Source organism: Saccopteryx leptura, chromosome 7, assembly GCF_036850995.1.
Source record: "Saccopteryx leptura isolate mSacLep1 chromosome 7, mSacLep1_pri_phased_curated, whole genome shotgun sequence".
NCBI lineage: Eukaryota > Metazoa > Chordata > Mammalia > Chiroptera > Emballonuridae > Saccopteryx > Saccopteryx leptura.
The window spans coordinates 68,840,424-68,859,305 of record NC_089509.1 but is presented as its reverse complement, the minus strand read 5'-3'; the positions used below and the strand labels follow the sequence as shown (position 1 = coordinate 68,859,305).

At 36.2% G+C, this 18,882-nt stretch overlaps 1 protein-coding gene and 1 pseudogene across 4 annotated transcripts in view; both read left to right on the top strand.

Moving 5' to 3' along the window:
- The window catches only part of PDE1A (phosphodiesterase 1A), a 401,691-nt gene that overhangs the window by 87,361 nt on the left and 295,448 nt on the right, over positions 1–18,882 (top strand). The gene's annotated exons all lie outside the window — the stretch shown is intronic.
- On the top strand, positions 1,101–1,521 carry LOC136378684 (ubiquitin-like FUBI-ribosomal protein eS30 fusion protein; annotated as a pseudogene).

Below are 18,882 nucleotides of genomic sequence, written 5' to 3'. Positions count from 1 at the left end.
GTTGAGTGCCTCTCAGTTAATGTGGAAAACAAACCTGTATGCCTGACCAGGTGGTGGCGCAGTAGATACAGCATCAGCCTGGGATGCTGAGGATCCAGGTTCGAAACTCCAAGGTCGCTGGCTTGAGCCTAAGGTCATGGCTTGAGCAAGGGGTTACTTACTCTGCTGGAAACACCCAGTCAAGCCATCTATGAGAAAGCAATCAATGAACAACTAAGATGTTGCAACAAAGAATGGATGCTTCTCATTTCTCTCCCTTCCTGTCTGTCTGTCTGTCTCTCTCTTGCTAAAACAAACAAAACCTGTATGAAATAGATATCAGACAGATATACTTTATCCTTTCAACAAGAATTGCTATGTACCATATTTAAACATCAAAAACCCTCCTTTGCTGAAAGAGTTGGGTAAGAGGAAAGAGGTGTTTTTTTTTTAAATCTATTCTTTTTAGTATTAATGGTATCGAATGAATTTTTGATTGAAGTCCCACTCTTTGTTTTTTGTTTTTTTTTTTTGTAAAGCTAAACTGATGATCTTTTCATTTGCTTTTTTTTTTTTTTGGTTGGGGGGAGTTGGAGTATATATTTCCTGGCTCAGTCTACATATTTGGCAGGGACATTTCCACATTTTGGTATGTTGTCATTTTGTGATTCATTTCATTTACAGAATTATTACAAGGCCTGATAGACCAGTATCCTAAAAGGATCTTGAAAGATTCCTGGTGTATATATGTGTATTTGTGAGTTTTGTGTTCCTATAGATAGTACAACTCTATCAACCTCCAGTAGTTATTTATTTTAAATTTAAAATGATATTTGAAATTACAGGAAGAACTAACTTCAAGTTTGTGGATTAGAAGAAAAGGACATGTCACATTTCCTCAGTTTCCCCAGAGGAAAGAAAGAGTCTGAACTAGATGATCTGTAAACCACCTTTCCACACTGACACCCTAGTTCTTGTTTGTACCTGCCATTGAATAGAATCAGAATAGATTATGACAACACTGTAGTGCATACAGCCTTTAAAATAAAAAACAAACAATCAGTTAGACTTCAGCCACTAAGCTACAGTAAATTATACTAACTTAGGCTCTTTCTTGACTCCATCTTCATGGTAACCTCCATTCTGTTGTGGATGTGCAGCTTTTTGTCGTCACCCAGGAGCTATACACCCTGAGGTGGCAGGCCAGGAGGCTGTCGCCCAGATTAAAAATCATGCGCCTTGTTGAAGGGCATTGCTCCAGTAGACCAAGTCCCAGCAGGCACACCACTGGAGATGAGTCTCCCCTGGACCAGTGTGGGGTGGAGGCTCTGATCACTCTGGAAGTAGCCAGCTGCAAGCTTGCAGGTGAAATCCATGATTCTCTAGCCTGTTCCAGGAAAATAAGAGGTCAGACCCCCCAACGTGGCCAAGCAGGAGAAAAAGAAGATGACTGGTTAGGCCAAGCAGCAAATGCAATTTAACCGGCATTTTGTCAATGTTGGATCCACCTTTGGCAAGAAGGACGCCAGTGCCAACTCTTAAATCCTTTGTAATCCTGGCTTTCTCTAATAAAGCCACTTGGCCCAGTCGAAAAAAATTTATTAAACAAACTTAGAACTCTGCTGAAAGGAACTGTAAGTGAATAGATTTGTTGGTAGATGAAAACGGACTGGCCTGCAATCATTAGCAGTGGGCAATAGTTTTTTTGGATGTAATGTGGAAAGAATAGAGAGCTGTTTTGGAATGCCCTTGAAGTTTTTTTCTTCAGTTCTAAACATCTGATATTCTTTAGAATTTTCATGCAGAATGGTTCATAATTTTTGCTGGAGTTTTAAGGTATATATAGATCAGACTTCAGTAAAGGAAACTTGTAAATTAAAAAAAGTAATTCAGCCTGGCCTGTGGTGGTGCAGTGGATAAAGCGTCGACCTGGAAATGCTGAGGTTGCTGGTTCGAAACCCTGGGCTTGCCTGGTCAAGGCACATATGGGAGTTGATACTTCCAGCTCCTCCCCCCTTCTCTCTCTCTGTCTCTCCTCTCTCTCTCTCTCTCTCTCTCTCTCTCTGTGTGTGTGTCTCTCCCTATCCTCTCTAAAAATGAACAAATAAAAAAAAATTAAAATAAAAAACTTAAAAAAAAGTAATTCAGAGGTAACTAAATTTCTTGTCTTTAAGGCTACTTTCAATATGAGAAATAAAAGTGATCTATAATAAGATTTAGCAAATCCCATAGTTTTAAAATTTCTTATTTGAGACTTATGCTTCAATATGACTCAACGGTTTAAAATAAGAAAGGGAAAAGAAAATCATGTTATTGCGTATACCCAATGTGCCAAACATGAGTGTTAGGAGCGTGAAATGTTAGGAAAGCCAAGGATTCATATAGTTAGAAGAAAATTCACTGAGCTCATAATGTACTGATAAAATGCTGAAGTGTAGCTTTGGGTCATATGACTTGCCTTTGGATCTGGGAAAATGTCAGTGACAGCTGGGCCTGGAAGTGAGAGCTTCACAGTCTGGGAGATAACCAGGGCTCCAAGAAAAGCTTGTGTTCTAGCCCCACAATGTCAGAAAGTTGTCTAAGGTCGATGCTCATCAGGAAACACCCATAATAGAACATGAACTGAACTCTGAAGCACAAGGCTGTCAAAGCAGTTTAGAGACACAATTCAAAGAGTGAAAGTTGATACTCTTTCATCCATTCATCAATCACTTACTCTCTACAATGCATAAAAGCCTAGAAAAAAAGATATTATGGCTGAAAGAAAGTTCAGGTAAGCTTTGTGGTTTTTCAGAAAAAGAGAGAGTAAGGGCACCAGGAAAAACATCACTGAACAGATAGCCTTTAAGTTGACCAGAATTAGTGAGAGAGAGAGAGAGAGAGAGAGAGAGACAGAGAGAGGGACAGACAGGGACAGACAGGAAGGGAGAGATGAGAAGCATCTATTCTTTGTTGTGACACCTTAGTGGTTCATTGATTCTCATATGTGCCTTGACCAAGAGGCTCCAGCAAAATGAGTGACCCCTTGCTCAAGCCAGTGACCTTGGATTCAAACCAGCAACTGTGGGATCATGTCTATTATCCCATGCTCAAGCTGGCAATCTTGGGGTTTTGAACATGGGTCCTTAGTATCCTAGGCTAACACTCTATCCACTGCACCACCTCCTGGTCAGATATTATTAATCTTACAGGAAAGTTAAGGCTCCTTATTTGGTGGTTGTCTGCAGCATGTATTTTTTCTTCTCTCTACTCATGATCCACAGTCCCATCAGGAAAGAGGAAATTTTATGAACTGAACTGGTGGTAGGGAAGGTTATTGACAGGTATTGAAAATTGGTGGGAATGAGAAGAAGTGTGTGTAGGTCATCTAGTATATATATGCCCTCTGTAAAAAGTCCCAGCTGATTCTGATATGGTCTTCTTAAATGCGTATGTCTCTCTTACTCACTTGAAAATTATACGAGCAGACATGAGATATGTGGATATCAAAACTAAGTGCAACATTTTCTAGGAATATTTGGTAATGAGGAACACTAAAATTTATAAGGGAAAATACCTTGAAATAAAAGGTGTATATAAAATATGAACAAAGAATACAAAGGTATATGTATTGTAGAGGTTAAAGGACTTTCCTTCTACCCTCCTGGATTTGATAGTTGAAATGAAATAAACTGACAATAGTTTATGAAATAAACTGTTTTAGTTTAATAAACTGACAATAGTTTATGAAATAAGATGACAATAAGAGGATCAACAGGAGCAAAGGTATATATAATTATATTTATTAATTTTAAATTTTACTTGCACAGGGACATCATAGGGTAGAAAAGCGAGTATCCAAAGCAGTGGGATTTGAGAGTTTATAGGGGAAGGGGAGAGGGTACACACCCACACAAACATACACATACATACTGTCTATGAAAACATGATTGAGGAACTGTGACATCATAAAAATATCCTCAAGGTAAACACTTTTTCCAAAGGTTGTCCTTCTAAACTCAACCAAATTTTCAGTGTAATTCTAATATTGTATATATTATTTTGTGCAGATTGACTATATATTAAGCATTTAGGTATTCTTTATATAAATATATTACTTTATTTAAAAAATACAAAAATTGTATAAGGTGATCACAACAATGATCACTTCTTTACAGTTGAGAAAAATAGGAGCTTAAATATTTTAAATGACTTTTTAAAAAATTGTATATCTTATTAGAAGAGGATCTGGGATTCTAACCAAAGTAGGCCATTTCAGAGATTTCATGCTTTTTATACTAGAGAAGGTATCATGTAAGGCCACATAAAAATGTATTTAATTGCTTTAACCAAATATTTCATATGTATGCAGATGGGCATTTAGAGGTACTATAAGGTATTTCAGAGAAACCATTGCTAACCATTTCACTTTTTAATTATTTTATTCATGCATATTAAATTATTAATATAATAACAAAAGGTGAGATGATATAAACATGATGCCTTGACTACTCTTTAAACTCAAACGAATTGAAAAGCATATTTGTATTTTTATCTGTCATATTTGCATTTTAAATAGGATCACTCTTGAACTTTTATCTTGCACATTAACATTTTAAATAGTAAAAAATATTGAATATTCATGACTCAGCATGCTATCATTCTATTATAATTAATTGCCTAATAAGATTAAATGAAATTTTGTTTTGATGGTAAAGGCCCTTGAACATATTGAAAAATTTAAAATATCAAGTCATGATTGAGGGTTAAAGAAAATACTCTTAAAAGGCAAATAAAATTTTATGCCAACACACTGATCTTTAAAACAGCCCAAGTATTTTTGAGCTGCAATAATGGAAAAAACAATATTGGGCAGGAACAAAACAGGAAATGTTTAAATTATTATTGCCCTAGGCAGAAACTGACTGAAGTAATGATATTAAAAGCTATACAGTATTTCGGCTCTTAATAATGCCTAAACAGATAAAATAGATTCTTGTGCTATGGATTTTTCTTTTTTACATTGAAGCTAATTTGATTTTCATTGGCACAAAATATTTTCCCTTTAACTCCAGATCAGCTCCCTAAAACAATATTTATAGGTTTCAACTCTCCTGAAGAGAATCACCAACATTCATGGACCCTATAAAAATAATCTTGTTTAGAAACAAAACAATGTCATTTGATTCTCTGTCAGATGGGAAATGGAATGTTTATTCTGAGGAGATAGCTCAAGGCAGAAAGTATTTACCCTAATTGATTTGTTTTACTGTTGTTTTCATACCGATAAAAAGCAGATTTTAGGTTATTTTGTCAACCCTGTTGAGATCTTCATATTTATATTTAGAAGGAGGTTCCTGTATATTTTTATTGTCATTTAAAAATATCCATATTTCTGTATCTTTAGGAAATGGTCTTAAGAAGTTAAACTCCACTGCTTTTGTTGTGCATTAGCCTAAGTGCAGAGAAAAAGACAATCACTTTCCAGCGTACATAAGCTCATTAATTCACACTGAATGCTCAACCACCACATTATGCATTTCCAAACACAATTATAGTATGACCCAACATAGTCTAAAATTCCATTTCCACAGCCAATGAAAACAAATTTTGACTCAGATCCAAAGTATGCCAAGTTTAACTTGTGTATCTCAGGACTGTTTTAGCATACTAAACCCCAAAGGGTTAGCTATCTTTTCCATTCTTTTTTCCTTGTTCTATTCAAAAAGGAGAATAAGAGTACTAAATTAAGTACTGAATACATTCTCAAAAAAAAAGTTATATAATTACATATGCATGCATGTTTATGTGTATAGATGATAGATAAACTTTTTTTTTTTTTTTTAAGTACAGAATGGTATATAGAAGCCAAGATCTTGGTGCTAGGTATTCCCATTTCTACTGAGCTGTCATGACTGGCAGGCTTTCTCAGTGAACAGAACAAAGAAATAATAGCTTTTCCCCCAAAATTCATAGTTAACATTTTATAAAAATATGATACAGATATGCATTTACTCATTGCCAACCTACTTTATGCAAGGCAGTATTAAACAAATTTTCAGAGTACAAAGATAAGTAATTCCCTCAACACAAAATAAGACTGAAAAGTTATAGTGGAAGGTGGACCAAGAGAAGTAAAAGAGCTATTGTAATTATGTTGTAAATGCCTTAGAAGTGGAAGTAGGAATGGTCAACAGCGAGAGAAAGAGCATCTGCCTATCTCAGACTTGGTTCCCAGGACAGGCTTTCAGGGAAGAGAGAGATCCATAATGAGGGTTGAATGATAAGCAGGAAATAATTGGAAAAAGAATATGAAGAAAAGAAGTTAGAAACTATCATTTCTGAAGAGGGAACACTGAACTGAAGGTAATGCAATATAACTGAATCCTGGGATGCATGTCTATGTGGTAGATGAGTGGGTGGAGAGATTTTGTGATAGCTAAAACTATATTTGATATATGAAACTTAATTATTATATATCATTTACATAAAAATGACATTAAAGAGTTCAATTATCTTGAGGGCATTTGGGGGGGCTATTGAAAGATTTTAAGTAAATGGGAATTTTACCTGTAAAGAGATAATAAAAATGTGTATAAATAATCATGATCCAAGGCTGAAGGTTTTACAAGTCAGAAAAACAATGTTATGTCAGTTAAGAATTGGAAGATTACTGCCACTTGAAGAGCTTTGGGAAGCCTCTGTGAAAAGAGAACATTTTGTTGGGTTTCAAACTTCGCCAGGTTTGTAGATTACTCATTATAATTATCACTGTTTCATCTTTTAATCATTATGAACATAAATAATACACAGATGTCATCTCCCAATGTTTTTAACCCTGCTTCTGAAAAATGGTATCATAAAGTTTTGATATAACAGATTTCATTGTAAAATTTATTACAAGGTACAAAACTTAATGCTGATTTATACATTACAATTAAGTCAATTATACATTGATTCTTCAATGTCTAAGATTTCAATACAATTTGAAAATTAAAGTTGTGCCTGACCTGTGGTGGCACAATGGATAAAGTGGTGACTTGGAAACCCTGGGCTTGCCAAGTCAAGGCACATACTGGAAGCAACTACTATGAATTGATGCGTCCTGCCTCTTTTCTCACTCTCTCTCTCCCCCCCTCTGAAAATCAATAAAATCTAAAAAAAAAAAATGTAAAAGAAAATTAAAGTTGTAATAATCTTTTAAAAAACACTTTTTATTTTAAAGTTCAAGTTGCAGAAATAGTGAAAGGAACCCCAAGCACAATTGTTAATATTATTCTCTCTCTAACTCTCTCTATACATATATCTGTAATTAAACATGCACATTGATATTAGTATATAAATAAAATAATGTTAAATGTGTATTATTATAATACATATACTTTTTTTTAAAGCTGTTTTAAATTAAATTTTATTTTTATTTTATTTATTCATTTTAGAAAGGAGAGAGAGAGGGAGAGAGAGAGAGAGAGAGAGGAGAGAGATAGAGAGAGAAGGGGGGAGGAGCAGGAAGCATCAACTCCCATATGTGCCTTGACCAGGCAAGCCCAGGGTTTCAAATCGGCGACCTCAGCATTTCCAGGTCGACGCTTTATCCACTGCGCCACCACAGGTCAGGCTCCATACTTTTAATCAATCATTTGTACATGGATAGTACAAAAGTCAAGGAATTTAACAATGATGAAATACTATCTAATCTGCAATTCATATTCAAGTTTTGTCCTTGTTTTAATAATATTCTTATAGCTATGTTATTTGTAACCCAGTATTAAATATAAGATGACATATTATATTTAGTAGTTATGTCTCCTAAGTCTTTTAATCTGGAACACTTCTTCAATATTTTCTTGTACTTTATGACTTTGACATTTTTAGAATGTAGGTCAATTGTGTGTAGATTCTCTCTTAATTTGGTTATGTTCAATAATTCCTCATGGGTAGATTCATACAGGAGTAACACAAAAGTGATGTTGTCTTAATATTAATGAGGTAACAATAGACTTTTTAGTCTTTATCTTTGAATTAATAAATAATTTGCATAGAAATACTTTGATTCTACACTTAATCTTATCCAAAAGGCCAAGAAGTGATTAGAAAGATACTTTGGAACTATGACATTGACCCCAGCCAGTTGCTAGTGGATAGAGCATCCACCCAGCTTATGGATGTCCTGGGTTTGATTCTGGTAGGGACACACAAGAGAATCACCCATATGCTTCTTTCTCCCTTCCTCTCCTCCTTCTCTTCCTCCTGCTCACCCTTCTCTCCTGCTTCCTCTCCTAGTGGCTCAATTGGTTCAAGTCCTCAGCACTAAAGATAGCTCAATTGGTCTGAGCACATCAACCTCAGGCACTAAAAATAGCTTGATTGATTCAAACATCGGCCCAGCCAGGGGTTGCAGGGTGGATTTCCGTAGGGCTCATGCAAGAGTCTGTCTCACTATCTCCCCTCATCTCACTTAAAAGAAAAAGAAACTATAACAATACCTTGTTTCTTACTTTTAAACAAATTTATTGAGGTATAATTTACATACAAAAACTGCATGTGTTTACTGCATAACATTTTATGAATTTGAGCATATGTATATACCTAAGAAACCATCACTGTGATCAAGGTAATAAATATTTCTATCACCTTCACAAGTTTCTTCATGTCTCTTTGTGTGTGTGTGTGTGTATCTGTGTGTGTAGTAAAAACATTTAACATGAGGTCTACCTTCTTAACAAAATTTTTAAATGAATAATATTTTTTTTGTGCTATACAGAAACATTTTGGATTGATGTAGTCCCAGTTGTTTATTTTTTATTTTGTTGCCTATGCTTTTGATATCATATCCCAAGAATCATTTCCAAGTTCAATGTCAGAGAACTTCATATTTTTTTTTCTAGAAGTTTGATAATTTAAGGTCTTACACTTAAGTTGTTAATCCATTTGATTTTTATGTATGGTATAAGTATCTAATTTTATTCCTTTGCATGGAGATGTTCAGTTTTTTCCATCATCATTTGAGGAAAAGACTGTCTTTATCCCATTGAGCATTTTTGGCACCCTTGTCAAAGGTCAGTTGACTGTATATGTATGGGTTTACTTTTGGATTCTGTTTTTTGTTTCGTTGAACTGTATATCTGTCTTTAGGCCAGTATCATACTCTTTTAATTACTGTAGCTTTATAAGATATTTTAAAATCAGGAAGTGTCATGTCTCCAGCGTTGTTCTTTTTTCTCAAGATTGGTTTGTCTATTTAGGTTTTTTATGATTCAATATGAGTTTTAAAATTTTTTAAAAGTTCTGTGGAAAATTGGGGATTAGTAAAACTATAAAACATTAATGAAATAAATTAAATAAAAAAATAAATAGAGAAACATTCTGTGTTTAAAGATTAGAAGACTCAATATTGTTAAAGTGTACACACTACACAAAGTCTTCTAGCTTCAATGCAATACTTATCAATATTCTGTTTATTCTTTATTAAACTTTCACCCAATGATTTTGATATTTATTTATTTTCTAGTTCCATCATTCCTTTGGTATTTATTAGTTGGTATTTTACTGTAAAGAAGAGCTTTATTTCTAATTTATTTAGTCACTTATTTGTATAAATAATGATACAGGAATTCTTATTTTATTTAATGGATAACAATATGTTAGTATCATTATTTAACTTAATGATCAAATTGTCCCATATTTGAACAATTAAACCAGTTGATAGTGATGCAGAAAAACAGGATAGAAAAGAGACTATACCAAATAAAGATGAAAATTAAATGTCTGATAAAAGTAGTATTTTAAACTAAAGGAGATAATAAAAGATATGTTTAAGAAGTAGTATTGAGATAGTAGGTAATTTGGAAAAATCCAATTAAATCACATTGAGAATAGGCCTTAAATTTTAAATACTGTTATTTGATTTCTCAAAAGAGTACTATTTTTATCTGAATAATCTTTTTTAAATGATGTAAAAAAGGTCAAATAGTTACTATTTATTTATTTAAAGACACAAATAGTCATTTACTTTAAACGAATGGGACTATATAATGCCTGCATATAGTTAGGAAGAATAGATAGCTGACTATGCAGTACGATTTATAAGGCACATATAACTAAGTAGCATTTAACCAAACCACCATAATTACTTAACCTCAGAGTTCTTGATAGTTATGTCCTGGAATATAATAACAGATATTTTCATTTGCTAATACATGAGCAGTTTTGATTTCTTTGTCAGCTTATCTGGCTCACATATTAAAGCAATGAAGCATAACAGTTAAGTTTTTATAAACATCAAGATGAGAAGAAAATGCATAGAACACTTACTGTAGATGGTTGCTGTACTTTATGATTTAAACATCCAAAAATCAAAATGTGAGAACTGGGTTCCTGGAAGTGAACCCTGAAAAAAAGATGAAGAGACAAGAGGTAGACTATGGCAAATTAAGTAATATGTCCAGGACCAGCAGAGCGTCACCTCTCCTATATTAGAAAATAACCATAAAAAGGTTATCCAAGTGAATGCCAAGCTGAAGAAGACATAAGGCAAGTCTGTCCTGATTTTTTCTTAGATTCATATCTATGTTGAGTTCCCACACATGTCTCCCAAAGGGAAACATTCCTCAGAAATTTGAAATCAAGGCATTAAAGTAGAAAAAACAGAACACTTCCTTGAAGCAAACTGTTATAGTGTAAACAGATGGTCATCTTTCTCCTTTCTGCAACCCCAAATATTTATATAGTTAACTCTATCTCCTCTTACATTTATCTCCATAGGTAACTTTAACTGCAGTGAGTTTGGTATACCTAATCAGAAAAATTCTCCAACCTCCGTGGTGTTCTTGGTTTCAGAGCTTTTGTCTTACTGAACATGTGACTATTCCAGCACAGAAAGGGCTCTCATTTAGGCCATTTGTGGCTTCCACATTGCCAACTGTAATGGAAACATTTCTGTTATTTTTTTCTTTAATGTTCTAACCCCATTAGTGCCATGACACTTTTCTCTTAATACTTCTTCTACTTTTGTTGTGGGACAAACTTTCCCTCCTGATTGTCCAGTCTCTCTGACATCTTCACTGTGTACCAGCCTCTGGTCAAACCAACTCTGAGCAATAGCATCCCTGTTCACTGTTTTATATTTATGTAGTAATCTCTTCTTCTCCCCCTCAATACATTTTATTTTATAATTGATTTCTTTCTTCTCTCCCAGAATTTAAATATTTAATTGCCTATGAAACATTTCCACTTGGCCATAGTTTGGTAATACAAACTCACTGCGCCTAGCCAAAGAACTTTGAATCACACTTCTTTTTTTAAATTTTATTATTATTCCTTTTAGTATCTGGGTCTTCCCAGATGATGGTGGTATACCATCCATCTGGATAACAAACCAAGAATAAAAGTATTGTCTCAATCTTCTTTTCATTTAGTATATCCAATTATTCACTAAGCCCTATGCTTTATATCTGTTAGTATCTTGAATAGCTCCTCTCCTTTCCAATTAATAACATTGCCTTGCTTCAAGCCACTATAATCTCTCACCAAGATTACTCTTACAGACCATTTACTGATATCTCCGCACCTAGACTTAATCTTTTCAAAAATATTTTCCATTTTTTCATTGATAAAATTTTCCCAAACTGCAAAGATGAGGGTGCCATTTCCCTGACTGTAGCCTACCAGTCACTATTCACTGCCTATTGCATACCATATGGTACATATGATTTGGCTTCACTCTAATTTTCCAACTTTATCTCCTGCCACCTTCCTAACACTTTCACCCTCACTCATACCTAGCTGACTTCCAGCTCATGACCACTATGGTATTTCATGCTTTTGTATTATTTTCCATCTTCTTTTGACTGGACTTTTTCTACTTATTATTTCTAACAAATAATTCACCCCTGTGAACTTCTAATCATTGGATAAACCTTGCTTAAACAGAATAATTTCTCTAAGTCTTCTCTCTTTATTCTCAGCTTCTTTTGTTCATTTTTATTTATTTTATAAATCAACATATTGGATCATATTAAAATTACTTTTAAAAGTAGATTATTGTTTTCCTTTTATACTTAAGCTTCTTGAGGAAAGGGTTTGTGTTTTAATAATCTTTGTTCTCTTAGCACCTGGTATACACATTGACCAGTGAAAATAAGTTGTGTTATTTTCAAAGGTAGTATATAAGACAAAATTTTATCTAAAATCAGATTTCACTTTTCATCATGCATTAGCAATGACTACATTGGAGACTAAACCTTACTCCTCAGTAAACCCAACACAGGCAGTTTTCTCTCTGTTGTTGAAACAAATTGTTGTTTCTTTAATTGTATACCAGGTGAAGAAGTCAGTATAAGAAAAACTTCTATTCAGGTGTGTTCCATGTAGATGGTGTTATACTGAGTTGTACAGTTGAAACCTGTATGGTTTGGCAAATCATATGATCCCAATAAATTAAAAATAAGTTAATCTACTAAAAAAAGAAAGTTTCTATCTTAAATACAGGTAGCATTGAACAAGTTGAAATTCTGATGTTATAAGAGGTTCTTGGGGATGAAGATCCAGAAAACAGCAGATTCACTTCCTCCAGCTCAGGGGGTAAGCCTGCTTTGAGAAGAAAAGCAAGAGGAATTTTGCAGTAGTGAGGAGGGTGTATAACTTGTCCTTGAAGGTCTACAATCCTATTTAAAACAAATAACTAATTTCCTCAAGGTCAAGAAATAGATGTCTACAAACTCCTACACTGAAATCATGTGTCCATTCAAGACAGCAGCAATGTTCTATATTTGCAGAACAATTGAGCAAAGTGAGTTCAGAATCTCCACAAATTTAAGAAGGTTGGAACCAATTAATAATGATATTTGAAGCCTACCATTGGAAAATAAAATTGTTTATAAAAGAGGGAAGTGAAGATAAAAATGCAAAATGATTGTGAAGAACAGAGAAAGGAAATTAAAGTGGATTATATTAGATGGGCCCAGTCTTGAGTGGCACTAGTAGTTAAATCCATGAGCTATGGGAGAAAGAAAATGGGCTCAGATTTTTGCTTAACAAGTCCCAGTTGTGTGATACTAGCTACCTCTAAAATAGAGATAGTAATTCCTATCTCAGGTGGTTGTGAGAGAAGTCAATGTAATAGGGTTTGTAAATTATTCAGCTGTTCCTGGCATGCGGTATGTGCTCAGTAAAGAGCAGCAGTTATCAATAGTATCCCTGTAGTGGAATATAGAGGCCAAGTAAATAACTGAGCTTTACAAGTGTATGAATGGGGCCCATCAGCCTTCTCTCTCTCTCTCTGTGTGTGTGTGTGTGTGTGTGTGTGTGTGTGTGTTAAGTTGAAGTATCTCACAATATGACTTTGAAAAAAAGTAGAGAATTTTAATTCATAAACTAATTTTTTATGATATGGGTTTCTGTGGGCATGATTTAAAGGACAGAATTGTGGTACAAACCCACACCTCAGCACTGGAGAGCCATTCTGCATGTTGGAGATGGAACTGCAGCTTCATTTATCAATATGTTTCCTCTGACTTGATTTTCTTTCTGGAGTTTCTCAGCTATGTTTTAAGCAAAAATTTTGTTTATCCCCTTTTGTTTGGTGATGATTATACAGCAAACAAATAGTTAACTTTAAACGTTAAAACCTACATATTTAGTCGTTTGCTTTCTGTTGTTGTTGTTCACTGATCCATGAATGGGTGAAAATGACCCAAACCAATGTGTCTCCAAAATCAAGTCTCAATTGTTGCTGGAACTCAACCTAATTCAAATGATAAGAGAATTACATTTTAAAAGATATGGTCCACCAGGATGCCTTTTCCTTTAAGACTGCTATTAAAGCTGAGACTTTGATTGTGGAGGGGCAGTGTTAATAGGAACAAAGAAGTTTATATTCAATAGAACTGAATTCAAATCCTATGACTGTAACATACAAGATATATAAACTTGAAAACTATATCATTTTTCTCAACTCTAGTTTCATTGAATGTACCTAGAAGGTAAGAAACTCTACCTTCTAGGTGTGTTATGTAGAATTAAGTGAAATATAAAGTATTGTGCCTAACTCATAGTAAATGACTGATAAACATGTGTCAACTCTCTTGCTCCAACACTCTACACTGGGCCAGATAAAGAAAAGAACAGATGAAGGAAGATATCAATTTTCTAGGACCATAGAATGTGACAAAGGTTTATAATATTAAAAATTGCCTACTTTCTAAAACAGACTTGATTTCTAATATTCTGTCAGGTATTGGGCCTCCTGTCCGATGATGCAGTAGATAATGTGTCTCGTGTTAAGCTTGGGAAAATGTCTACTGATCGGTTTAAATCCTGTATGGAATTTAAATTTGGAGTTTAATTAAATGAATGTACAAATAAATTATGGTAACTATAGCATGTCATAGAACAGTTTATAAGAATGATGTGTTTATATGAAAAAATAAGATAGTATTAAGAAAAATAAGATGAAACTGGTATGGACAGAACATTTCAAGACATATAGAGTGGGAGAAGTCAGTAGATGCAGAAAGAAAAGTTGAAACTAAAATGAGTTTATTGAAGCATGAATGGATGTGAGGGTACAAATATATGTGGTCTGTTACTATCTCTGCTAGTCAGTCATTTTTGTTTTAAAAAGGTAACAAGTGTAGCGATTTATCTCTATACATTTCAGTTATTTACAGAAAACTTACCACACATACTATTAAATGCTTGGCCAACCAAATAGCTGGCTGCTTCTTTTCAAAGTCAGTGTGAGTCATGGTAATCTCTATTGCTGTCTAATTCTAAAAGCTTGGAGAGTCAACAGGTTAGCATTTAGGAATTTTCCATTTACTGATACTGATTCAATTCATTCTTAGTGGTAGTTCTGCACATTTATTCATTGGCATTACTGGAAGCTTAAGAAAGACTTAAAAAAAAAAAACAGAAAAAACCCAACAACAGCTACTAATTGGGTTTAGGGTCATGTTGAAACGAAGCTTAAAATATGGAGGACGCTTGGTAAGGATGTCTCAGTACAGAAGCTTAGTTAAGGATTTAGTGATGGGTTTCAGAGCTGCAGAGAAACTGAGAATCTCATCATGCAACTAACTACCTTTGGACAACTTTCTACTGACTAAAGAATTGTGGATAAGGGTATTTTTGGCATATTTTGGGAGTAATGAAAACCTCTGAATCGTATTCTTCTAAATTGCACTATAACGTTGATTATTTTGTCTAATTCCAACCCCTCTTCTTATGTGATAGCGTGAGTATCTGTAGCTCTACAGGCTAACGTGACAGGCACAACAGCACAGTGCTTCAGCCACCGTGCGCCCTCCAAATCCTGTTGTTGCCTGGTGCTGAGGGCTGAGGAACCACTCTGCTTGCCCTTGCTCTTAGCCTGCTTACTGAATATCTCTGTCTACTCATCCTCAAGCCCCTATTCAACCATCTCCTTCTTAGTCCTCTGACTCAAAGGGAATTTTGTATTAAGGAAGTCTCTTTATGTAATGTTGATTTAAATACCCACTATGCAAAAGTCATTTCCTTTTACAGTAGACTTATATATTGCTCAATTACACATTGAACAGTGATAGGTGGGTGTTTGACTATGAGAATCTGTTTCAAACGATTTCCTTTGTTGTTGTTGCTGATATTTTCACAGAATGTCTCTCATTCCAAGGAAGTTGTCTGCCAGCACTAACGGCTGGCTGTCAGACCTTGTAGGAGTGTTAATTGGAGCCAATCAAACTTTAACTGACCTACTTCTACACTTCAGTAACAAAGAGGAATTTCTCCTACTTTGTCATTTAGAGGCTCAGCTCTGATACCTGGCTGAAGAGTTAGGCAATTTGAGGAACAGTTTTCCCTTGCCATTAAAAGCTATAAACCGCCCTGGCCGGTTGGCTCAGCGGTAGAGCGTCGGCCTAGCGTGCGGAGGACCCGGGTTCGATTCCTGGCCAGGGCACACAGGAGAAGCGCCCATTTGCTTCTCCACCCCTCCGCCGCGCCTTCCTCTCTGTCTCTCTCTTCCCCTCCCGCAGCCAAGGCTCCATTGGAGCAAAGATGGCCTGGGCGCTGGGGATGGCTCTGTGGCCTCTGCCTCAGGCGCTAGAGTGGCTCTGGTCGCAATATGGCGACGCCCAGGATGGGCAGAGCATCGACCCCTGGTGGGCAGAGCATCGCCCCTGGTGGGCGTGCCGGGTGGATCCCGGTCGGGCGCATGCGGGAGTCTGTCTGACTGTCTCTCCCCGTTTCCAGCTTGAGAAAAATGAAGAAAAAAAAAAAAATAAATAAATAATAATAAAAAAAAAGCTATAAACTGTTCTTTTTTATAATTAATTTATTTAAGCAAACAAAACTTCTGGTTTTTTTTTTTTTATTATTGAATAAGTGGTCCATAAACATTAAGCCTGACACAGGTCAATAGAACCTAATTTAAAACTATTAACAGAGTAGAATCTGCTTTTTTGCCTGTAAGGTAGAAAAAATTTTGGTAAATTTGAGAACCATTTCTGTTGGGCAGATAAAATATATTATGCTCACTTTGTTAAAGATGGCGCTGCCCACAGGGGAGCCCATCGCCCAGGTGATATTAATGTGTGTTGGGGGCGGGCTGTGGGCAGGCAGGATCCTTGTAGCCTGGGGCTCGGTTTTAGGACTAAGCCTTTCCCACCCTTTTTGATGTGGGGTGGTGCAATCCCATCATGCCTCAGATAAGTGACTTTGTATCAGAGACTTCCCTATTTTGTATATTGGATTAAAGGTTTTGATTTCTACACTATAAAATGGGGGCAGACCGGGAGTTTGCTCTCTCTCAGTTTCTGAGATTAGCATTAGAGGAGAGAGCAGAGAGGAGAGCAGGGAGGGGCTACGTGGAGGAGGCCAAGAGAAGCAGCCAAGATGGCGGAGTGTTGAAGGAGAAGCCAGGTTGTGCAGAGAGGAGATGAGGAGCAGAGGTGAATGAGACTGGTGTTGGGCAGATAAAATGTATTATGCTCACTTTGTTAAAGATGATGCTGCCCACATGGAGGCCGTTGCCCAGGTGATATTAATGTGTGTTGGGGGCGGGTTGTGGGCAGGCAGAATCCTTGTAGCCTGGGGCTTGGTTTTGGGATTAAGCCTTTCCCACCCTTTTTGATGTGGGGTGGTACAATCCCATCATGCTCCAGATAAGTGACTTTGTATTAGAGACTTCCCTATTTTGTATATTGGATTAAAGGTTTGGATTTCTACACTACAAAATAGGGGCAGAACGGGAGCTTGCTCTCTTGGTTTCTGAGATTATCATTAGAGGAGAGAGAGCAGAGAGAAGAGCAGAGAAAGGCCATGTGGAGTAGGCCAGGAGAAGCAGCCAAGATGGCAGAGTGTTGAGTGAGAAGCCAGTTTGTGCAGAGTTTGTGCAGGGAGAAGGAAGGAGATGGGGAACAGAGGTGAATAAGTCTGGTGAGCTAGAAACCTTTGATTCTAGGAAACTCGGATAAGTCAGTAGCTTTGTGAGCATTGAATGTGAGTGGGTTTTAGAGCCCAGTGTGTGTTTTTACTTGCCCGCTGGGTGCAAGCTAGGATTAAAGAAGATGGCCCATCAGTTTTTGGCTCCATTGTTTCTTTACCGACTGTTCGAATCCAATGTGAACCTGCATGGGCCAGGTGGCTGCTGTGATAGTGGCCATGGCCGCTGGCTTTACAACTGATGAGGCTAGAAACCTTTGATTCTAGGAAACTTGGATAAGTCAGTGTCTTTGTGAGCACTGAATGTGAGTGGGTTTTGGAGCCCAGTGTGTGTTTTTACTTGCCTGCTGGGTGCAAGCTAGGATTAAAGCTAGTGGTCCATCAGTTCTTGGCTCCGTTGTTTCATTACCATCTGTCCGAATCAAATGGGAACCTGCATGTGAATGGCCACGATGGCGGCTCCTGGCCTTACAATTTCCCAAGGGATTCTCCATTGCATTGTCAATGTTGGAATTTCCTCTATATTCTCAAATATAGAGAGTTCCTAATTTGAAGTGCAATGACAAATATTTCAAGATGAAGCATATGTAAGTATTAGAAAATTTTTGAGACATCAGTGAGGATCTATTTTTGAATTCTTACAGACATATATACGAAGAAAAATATATTTTCAGTATAATTTGGCTGGGTTTATTTTTAAGGTAGTGGGAGCAGTAGGATGTTCTGATCTTTTCCTTAGTTACTGCATTTAGCAGAATGGGTTTTTTCATTCATCAAACAAATAAATTTGTAGACAAACTGCACATGAGACACAGGTTATGATATTTGCTACGAGGGAAACAATGGCAGTATTGTAGGTATATGGGATTCAGATGGGGTTGTCGGAGGAGTCTCCTCCCTGTGGAGATGAAACTGCAGCTGAAACCTGAGCAATGAGCCAATGAGCAAGTGGAAGAGCATTATAGGCTAGAGAAAACAGTATGTGCTGAGAGGAAGGAAAGAGGACTGAACTATGTGAGGAAGAAAATGTCAGCAAGGCTAGTGAGAAATGAGCCAAATAGGATTTTGAGGTGGGATATAGGTAGGTGAGGGCCAGATTAGGCAAAGTGTTAATACTGTGGTAGAGTTCACTCACTATGTACCCACTGAAATAAATGAGTAGGAAAGCTTCATAAAATAATGGAAAAAATGTGTTTTCATTTCTTTTCCATTTTGATATGATCATACCTTCTCCCAGTCAGCCAGAGGCATCCATCTTCTTCCTGCAGAGTGGAAAGCAAGATTATGTCATCACAGGTAAAAGTAAAGACAAATATGAAGCATGGCTTTAAATAAAACTTTTGAGCCCCCGGAGAGACAGTAGTTCTGAAGGCCAGGCTTTGTGCATATAATAAAGGTTTCCCAAATTTCCAAAGCTCTACCTAAGTGACATGAGCCAGGCTTGTTGATTTGAATAATGTTTATTGTAAACAGACAAAGGGGACCCAGGAGGTACAGATTAGA